Below are 9,571 nucleotides of genomic sequence, written 5' to 3'. Positions count from 1 at the left end.
GTTGTTGCTTAAACTCATCTTATTCATCCAATTTTGTAGTAATTCTTTTCTTTCTTTTTCTAACTATGTAATGAAATTTATTTTAGTTTAATTTTCAGATATTCTTTTGTTTAATTTTCAGGTGTTCTTTTGTTTAGTTTCCTCTGACAATCAGAGCATATTTGCAGTCCCTTGTAAGTTATGATCTATTGTCAGAGAACTATGAAATATCAAACAAGGATATGGACACTTCCCAATAAGCTGCATGCAAACAAACTTGCATGCTGAACTTGGGAATTAGTATTGTATTGAAGGGATTTTGTTACTGCAAATGGAAACCAGTGTTTAGGTTCAAAATCGTTTAAAGCAGCGACACGCCGGAATAAGTTTCCAGATGTATTGTCATGGGAATAACAGATGTTTGAACCCTCAGCTCATAGTCCCCTAGTTAGCCAAATTCTTGCCATAATGACAGAAGGCTGACACTTGACTACTCAAACTTCATTGCATCCAGATTAGACATGGACACTTCATTTTCAAATACGATTTCCGAAGGAAAAAAGTTATCCATTCTAAGACTTGTGATACTAATGTTTTGACAATTCTATTGTAACCAACCTTAAACAAACTAAATCCAGATATGCATCTTAATCCATTTTTTTGATGAAACAAAAAGCAGCAAGATTTTGCTTACCAAATTAGATTATCCAGTAAAAAATACCTGTTATTTGACTTACAGTTAAGAATCTTAGTTCCCTTTAAATGAAAAGCGCATTATCCTTTACCAAAAATAGATTTCCATCAAGATTATTTTTAACAGAATCTTGTTACCAATCTTAATCCTTTCGAATTATCCATTTTGAAACCTTTAATATCTCTATAAATAATGCCTGCGAATAATTTTTGATTCAAACATCTTTACATTCCTCTCTATACCTACTGCTCTTGCCTTGATTTGTTTCTGACTAAAAAACGCTGCGGTGAAAGCATGGCAGACGATAAGCAGTTTTATTCAAAACCTTTCATAGTTTTCTGTTGGTTAATTGCAGCAGTAGGAGGTCTTATGTTTGGTTATGACATTGGAATTTCGGGTGGAGTGACAGCCATGGATGATTTCTTACTGCAGTTTTTCCCGGCTGTATATGCTAAGAAACGATTTGCAAGAGAAGACAACTACTGCAAATTTGATGATCAACGTGTTCAATTGTTCACTTCTTCATTGTACCTCGCTGCATTTGTCTCGAGCTTTTTTGCGTCAAAGGTTTGCACGAAATATGGTCGAAAGTGTGAACACGTAAATCACGTAGGCATCTATATGTTCACAAACAATATTCAAACTCTAGGTACCAACTCGTACTGATAATACAATGGCATTGATTCCTTGGCTCAAAACCTTCGGGTTTATCATAGCCTCATCTAAGAATACTGCGACTGGCGTTTACGCAAGGGGAGATAAAGAAAACGAAGCATAAAAGTAAAACTCATGAAGCGTTAGACAAAAATAAAGTGCTGAAGTGTAAATGAGACCGGGATTTACGTGGTTCAGCACTAAGGCCTACATCCACGAGGTTGTTCTTTCCTATGTACTTGATGATTACAAAGATAGTCGAGTGACTTTGTAGTTTACATAGGTCTGTCTATTGTAAAGGACTAACTTACACTTACAATCTTTTCTCTCTCTCCTTCTTCCCCAGTTTTTCCGATCCCTTTACTCTTGGTGGAGAGGGGGTATTTATAGGGTTAGAGTGTGGGACCCATCTCCGAAGGCCGTTGGAACTTTATCTTCTTGTGTTTTGTGTCCATCACGCAGGGGTCTTCGTTCGTAACTTCATCACGCAGAGTCATCCTCGTTCGTTCCACGGGTTGATCGACACGTATGCAACTCAGAGTGTTTAATGCGGGTAGTTGAGGCGCCTGCTCGTGTCAGGCAAGTGTTTTCTGCCTCTGTCGCGTCCATGTCAGTACATCTTCTCTCCATCGTTGATCTTGGCTTCTTTTGGGGATGAGATAAAGTAACTCTTTGGGAGTTATTTGGTGCTCCGCAGTACAGCGTGTTACCGGAACATCCCTTAACTTCTTCCCTTAGATTTGTTCGGGCAAAGATCCAACGTCGGCGGGATGGGCATCTTGGCTGTGAGCACATGTCATCATGCTTTGATGACTTTGTCCGCATGCTCTCCACGTATGTTCCTATATACACGTGTTTGATGATGAAATATGTGCACACAGAAAGCAAACAATGCTAGTAGCTTCTGGGTTCTACTTGATAGGAGTAGACTTGAATGCTGCAGCCAACAATCTTATTATGCTGATAGTCGGAAGAATTTTGCTTGGATTCGGTGTTGGTTTTGGAAATGAGGCAGTTCCAGTGTTTTTGTCAGAAATTGCACCACTTAATTATCGAGGAGCTGTCAACATTCTTTTCCAGCTATTTGTGACCATTGGGATTTTGTGCGCAAATCTTGTAAACTTCTTCGTATCCAAGTTCCATCCTTGGGGTTGGAGACTAGCTTTGGGTTTAGCCGGGGTTCCTGCTTTCATGCTCTTTCTTGGTTCTTTTGTTATCCCTGACACACCTACAAGCTTAATCGAGCGTGGTCAATTGCAAAATGGAAGAAGAATTCTTCAAAAAATCCGACGAACCGAAGAAATTGACATTGAATACAATCAAATAGTACATGCTAGTGAATTAGCTCATCAAGTCAAGAACCCCTTCAAGAAACTCGCACAACCTTCCAGTAGACCACCTCTAGTTATTGGTATGCTGATGCAAGTATTCCAACAGTTCACTGGAATCAACGCTATTATGTTCTACGCTCCAGTTCTATTCCAGACCGTTGGCTTTAAGAATGACGCTTCGCTCCTATCCTCAGTTATTATAGGCCTTGTAAATGTCTTCAGTACATTGGTCTCAATCAAAACCGTTGGCAAATTTGGTAGAAGAGCACTGCTTCTTCAAGCTTGTTGTCAAATGTTCATCACCCAAAGTGTAATAGGGATAATTCTGCTAGCGGATTTGAAGACGACTGGATCGCTAGGCCGTGTAGAAGCGAAGTAGTTTTGCTGGTTTGTTCGTTCGTGATGAGCTTTGCGTGGTCATGGGGGCCATTAGGTTGGTTGATTCCAAGTGAAACATTTCCTCTTGAGACGAGAACGACGGGGTTTGCATTTGCAGTTAGTTCAAACATGTTCTTCACCTTCGTCATAGCCCAGGCATTCTTATCAATGATGTGTCATATGCATGCCACAATCTTTTTCTTCTTCGCCGCTTGGATTCTCGCCATGGGACTTTTTGTTGTGTTTTTCTTGCCAGAGACAAAAAAATGTGCCGATTGATGATATGAATGAAAGAGTTTGGAAGCAGCATTGGTTTTGGAAGAACTATATGGATTGTGATCACGAGGAAAATGGTCAGAAGGTCCCTAACCAAATTCACCCTTAAACAACACTGGTGAGAGGTTTCCCACGAGTCATAGCCGCTGGGATGCACTATGGCATAATCAGTTTTTTATCCTTAGTTTGTAGCTGTCGAAAAACAGAAAGGCTTGTTATTTTGGTTCATACAGGATCAGACGAGCTTTTTGTACAGTTTGGATCCGTGGGTCTGTCACAATCTTGTTGTAATATCTTTGCAAATTTGTGTATCTTGGTGAAATGTTTTCACGGAAAATCACATCAAATTCAGAATTTCTGACTTCTGAAATAGACAACGCTTCCAGTTCCAGCCAAGCTTCCTTTAGATCATTCAGCTACAAATTGAATGCTCCGTTTCTAGACAACCATTTTAAGGAGCTATTACAAGTTCAGCTGCAAATGGGTGCCACTCGTCTAGCTGATTTTGTAAGCTGAAACCAATCCTGGGGTTTCAAACAGATTCACATCTTCACTTACTAAGCGGCCAAATATTTCATGTACTTAAACAGGCAATTATATAGATATATGTAATGTATGCATTACATTACATTAACAAAGGTTCTGAAACTGTAAGAAGTACTAGTAATACCAATTATTACTCCAACGCACCACCACTTTGAGATTTCTGACGCTTCATGTTTTGGTGGATGGGCTCTTTCACCTGCAACCACCATCACAACTGAATAAGTATGATTATAGAAATGAAACAGAAAATAGAATCAGGCTCAATAGGATTTTAATTAGTTAACACAATTGTCTAACAAACCAACAAAGACCTTACAAGGTAAAACCAGGGAATTTAAGTTGGAAAGTAATATGCTAAACAATGAGGATTTATTAGATTAGGATAGAATATATACCATGCTAGTTTTCCTGGAGCGCTTTTCCTGACTGGGACGTCTACGGAAGGTATCATCACCCTCACGACAGTTAGTGAACCCTCTCCCATCCACACCATTTCGTATATCGCTCCCTGGTATGCCACTCTCCCTTGATGCTGCAGGCTGCATATCAAAACATAGGACACAAAGTTAGAAAGGTGTTTGTACAAGAAGAGCTATAATATATATAACAGGAAACAGGCAGAGGAGGAGTTAAACCTCATTTCTGCGAATGGGTGTGTTGTTTCCAAGTTGCTCCTGAGTTCTAGACGATGCATTCTGCTGAGTATCAACTGATATTTCTCGAGTTCTGGTAAGATCAGAACCAACAGAGTGGAGACCACCGCAGGTTGATATGTTTTGAGGTTCACTTATCTCCATTGCCTGTTTAGTTCAAGAAAATACGTTATGAAATGTCTAATTCAACCACAGAATCGAGAACAAAGCAAAATCGTAATATGACTCATTATTACCGATAACTTGATCTCCAAAACATTCTTGACCTCAAGTAGCTTCTTGTCAGTCAATTCAGATCGAATGACACGTTTACCTGGGGAAAAGCATATACGATTATCATAGTGAAACTTGCATTGTCAGTGCTTCACTTTACACTTACATGCTTAATTGAGAAAACTGAGTAATCCTGGTTCAAGAAGTTGATTATGTTACCTAATCTTGGTTTGCTCTTGGCTTCCAAATATCCATCACAAGCCATCCTATCGAGCAGTTTACGCACAGTTGCCTGATTTGCCTCTCCTTCCAGCTTACTTTGAAGTTTAGATATTGTAACATAATCCAGTGGGAGGACATGATACAGAGCCTACATTTGAAATACAATAAGATTAGACATCACTGTAGAAGGACTAAGGGGGATGGCTTGGGTTTTAAACTATGCCTTATCTAACTTGATAGATAACCTACTAAGTTACTATGATGAGGTACCTTTGATTTACACAGAAAGCCAACTCACCTTCACGTACAAGTAGTCTTCATCATTCCCTCGCTGAACTTTCTCATCAACTTGGTTTACTTGTACATCCATCTCTTCCTTCACAACAATTGCCTGATTGGGCTTCTGAGGTAGTTTGGTTAGTGATCACATAAGCTATAGACAATGATGATGACCATGACTATTAGATATTGGAGTCAAATATGAACTGAAAGAGAATTAACCTTCAGCTTGCTGATGGAGTAAGAATCCTTTCCCGTTCTTGACAGTACATTTTGGTTTACAAGTTTATCCATGATTTCTGGGGAAATAAAAAGAATTAATGTTCTGAAATTGAAAGAAAACTGCTTTCTGCCAATGCTTCAACTGTACATACGGATTCAAGTTCTTTCTCACCTTCAGTCAGAGCCTGCAAAACGAGAACAAGTTGAAACCCTTAAATTAGTCCTTTACACCAAATTACTGGATAATCGGACAGAGAATTAACATTGCCTAATCACTGGAACAATCCCACTTAGAAAAGTGTTCGTTTACAGCTTTGTTATTGTACTGGAAATCAAGATTGTCAAATATGACTACGATTTGCTACAATTGTCAAAGTTGTGGCTAAAGGTGCCACAACTTTGGCTTGCTCGCTGCAAAATCCGACTCCATAAAGTCACTTGGATGAATATGACATTTTCTAACTTAGCAACCACATAGTGCACTTAGATGACTTGATTGTACTATTTACCACTGATATGTCCGGGAAGCTAGAGAAAAAATCAGTCAGTTCAACATTGTTAATGTGGCGAGAGCTAATCCAGTCTCTTACACGTGTTAACTGATGTTCGTCCTCTTCTGCATCCTGTGTATCATCTGTAATAGATTTAAACCATTAAAGCAAGGTAAATTTTGACTAAAGTTAAGCCACTGTAACTATATTAGACCTTTGCAGTTAGTCATTCAAAACATCTAAGCTACCTTCATGATCCGCCATGCCATTGTTTTCACGTGATCGGGCTTTATCTGTCATCACAATTATTAGGTTTTAAAGTGGCGAAAATGAAATGGAAGAGGAAAAGGCTGAAATGGGAGATAATTACCTACGGGAGCTACAATGTACCCGTCATCATCATTTGCTGAATGGCTCATCTGACAAAACATTTCAGAGTTTTTCAAATTCTATTCTCAAGCTTCAACCATATTTCCCAACAATTTGAATGAAAATAGAGGCTGTAACATGACAAATAAGTTACGCTATAAGTGTACCTCGCTATCTGAATCTGAAGGATCAGTTGTTGGCGTTGAATCAACACCTAAGTTACCTTCATGATCCGCCATGCCATTGTTTTCACGTGATCGGGCTTTATCTGTCATCACCATTATTAGGTTTTAAAGTGGCGAAAATGAAACGGAAGAGGAAAAGGCTGAAATGGGAGATAATTACCTACGGGAGCTACAACGTACCTGTCATCATCATTTGCTGAATGGCTCATCTGACAAAACATTTCAGAGTTTTTCAAATTCTATTGTCAAGCTTCAACAATGTTTCCCAACAATTTGAATGAAAATAGAGGCTGTAACATGACAAATAAGTTACGCTATAAATGTACCTCGCTATCTGAATTTGAAGGATCAGTTGTTGGCGTTGAATCAACACCCAAGCTGATTTCCTCATCATCTTCCATGTCATTGTTCTCATCTTGACATGGATCCAGGATGCTTTTGACCTGCACAGTTTCAAACTTGATTACTCAAATTGAACTTGAAAGATCAAAAAAACCTAAACCTCAGGTTTCACTCATGCACAATTCGGTATTATCAATTTACCTTGAGAGCTAGGACGAAATGTTTGCTGTTAACATTTCCGATTTACATTTTGAGAGGGTTCTTCAACCATGGATGGTTAGCTTCTTGTTCTGAGCAGCCTCTGAAGAATGGAGGCTCATAGTCTATAGGCTGCAGGTTTTCCAAAATATAACTCGAATGTTAGAACAGTATTTCCATTCAAGATTCAAAACATTTACAAACTATTAATCTAATGAACAAGTATATTAACAGTACAAATACTTTTGTTCATGCATCCAAGACCCCTGGGGACAGACTCGGGATGAGAAGAAAATACATATAAGAGTCGGACGAAGATAATCAAGGGGAATTCAGTTTCAGAAGGCATCTGTACAAATTTAGTTACAGCAGAACATAGATAATCTAGCCCAGTTTTACTCTACCATATTTTTGTGGAGTTGTTTGCATACATTAGGCCATAAATTGTGAAATTTTACTTCAGTTGGACACTGATCACTGATATGGTTCTACAATGGTGCAAATACGGACAAGAAACAATATTTAGACAAAACCAGGTAAAAGACAAACAAAAAGAATCAACAGCAGATGTAAACAAGGCCAAAGAAACTCACAGTGACATCCTCATAATAAAGAAGCTTCATCAAGATTGTACGCTGAAACACATAAGAAAATATGAACTTATAGACATGCAACTTATTTGATCACCTAATAAAACTTCCACATGAAGATATTTGTGTACCTCTTCTGGCATACGGTCCAGTGTTCGCATCAATTGTACCAGAGTTCGGACCATTTTACAAGCAGAACTCCTGCCAAAACCAAGTAAAAAGTGTTTAAACACAGTCAGGCAGTCAACAAACTAACCCACTGGATTTCAAACCACAAAGAGAAAAAAACAAAACCAAAATCTAACAGCCTCAAATGCTCGCTATTATACCTCATTTGGTTCGGTGTAATGTCTGTATTGCCATTAGACTTGAATGTTGCTCCTTGTTTCTTATTTCCAGTACGACTTATGTTCATCATCACCTCTTCACTGTAGAATTCGAATAGCTAAATGAAACTGCACAACACAATCCATTCATGTATGAGTACAAACTTCATTTATCAATCTCCATCCAGAATTCAAAGCTACTTTGAGAGTACACAAAGTAAAATCCAACTCCAACCTATCAATAACAGAATCTAGCTTATCAAATGCAAGAAGAAGTGAGATTTAACATACAAGCATATTCTTCTATCATAGGTCCATCAATAGCTTCAGATATGCAGAACAGAAGTGTCTTAAGGTATTTCTTCTGTAATGCATCATAAACACCTGAAAGACCACAATTTTTTTTTTCCAATTTTAGGTAATCTTGTTTGCAATTAAGGTATTTGTACAAATCTCTTGTGTGTGTTCTAAGTGAGACCTTATACCTTTTTCCATCAAGTCAATAAGTCTTCTGGATTCAGCATCTATAGGCATGAACTTCTTGATCTTCATCTCTATTACAAATCACAGTAACTAAGTTCATCACATACATGTAAAAGACAAATTCAAAAAAATAAATAAATAAATAGTAAAATTTATTTGCAAAGAAATTCTGAGAGTTTGAAGTAGATCTGACAAGAAGCTATAATTTACCTAAAGCAGGAACTGATTTATCATTGAAATAATTTTCAGGGAAAAGCCCTCTGATGTAGCTGATGTTGAATATCGCAATACGAAACAGGTTTCTCGTCTGTTTAGGGCGATTCAAATCAAAATTAATAAACAACACAAAAAAAAAACGGCTAGGTATTATCACCCTAAAATATCTAATAAACAAGGAATTCGAGAAAACCGATAAAAAATCGTACATCTTAGAATCAATGAAGCAATTCTTCATAGATTTCTATTTGATTTCACAGAAACGAAAAAGAGCTAGTAATTAATACGCGTCTGCAGATGAATTACGAAGTTGCCGAACATTAGAAGTACAGAAATACACCTTGATTAACTAATTGCAGATTATGAGATAATCAAATCAAAATTTTTAGCACAAGAAATTCTAAATCTAGTACTAAGTGACCAAAATGGATTTCTATTCCGTGAGCAACTGGAAGTTGGAAATGCAAGAAACTAGACCTGATGACTGGGAGAATTTGATATTCCAGCTTCTGACTCCATTTCCAATGCTACTGCTGAAATTGACCAACCACTACCAAAGAATCAGATATGTGTGTCTTTGTTTATAGTATAAAACTAATCAAATGGGCATGTGCCGCAAAAAACTCCATGAATTTATTACTAGATTACAGTCATTATTAATCTACCATTTATGTGTTCAGAGGGAGATACATTTGACAGAGATTTCATAGTCTCCTCTCGTGTATGATATACATTATTTTTTAATTCTTGCTTAAAAAAACTTGGCAAGGTTGTTAAATGGGGTTGCCATATCCGTTTTGGGCATGCACGTCTGGTAAGCGCGTCTGGCATGTGCGGCATGCGCGTGTGGCATGCTGGCGTTTTTTGGGAAGCTGGCGCGTTTTTGGGAAGTTGGCGTGTTTTGGGAATCCAACTTAGTATGGC

General features: G+C 38.0%; 2 pseudogenes; one reads left to right on the top strand and one right to left on the bottom strand.

Moving 5' to 3' along the window:
- The first annotated feature begins 967 nt into the window (after positions 1–967).
- LOC113351871 lies at positions 968–3,533 on the top strand (annotated as a pseudogene).
- Positions 3,534–3,625: 92 nt separating this feature from the next.
- Positions 3,626–9,362, bottom strand: LOC113349000 (annotated as a pseudogene).
- Between the last annotated feature and the right edge of the window lie 209 nt (positions 9,363–9,571).

The sequence above is a fragment of the Papaver somniferum genome, chromosome 2, assembly GCF_003573695.1.
Source record: "Papaver somniferum cultivar HN1 chromosome 2, ASM357369v1, whole genome shotgun sequence".
NCBI classification, from domain to species: Eukaryota; Viridiplantae; Streptophyta; class Magnoliopsida; order Ranunculales; family Papaveraceae; genus Papaver; species Papaver somniferum.
The sequence above is the reverse complement of the archived record's forward strand: the minus strand, read 5'-3'. Positions and strand labels throughout refer to the sequence as shown.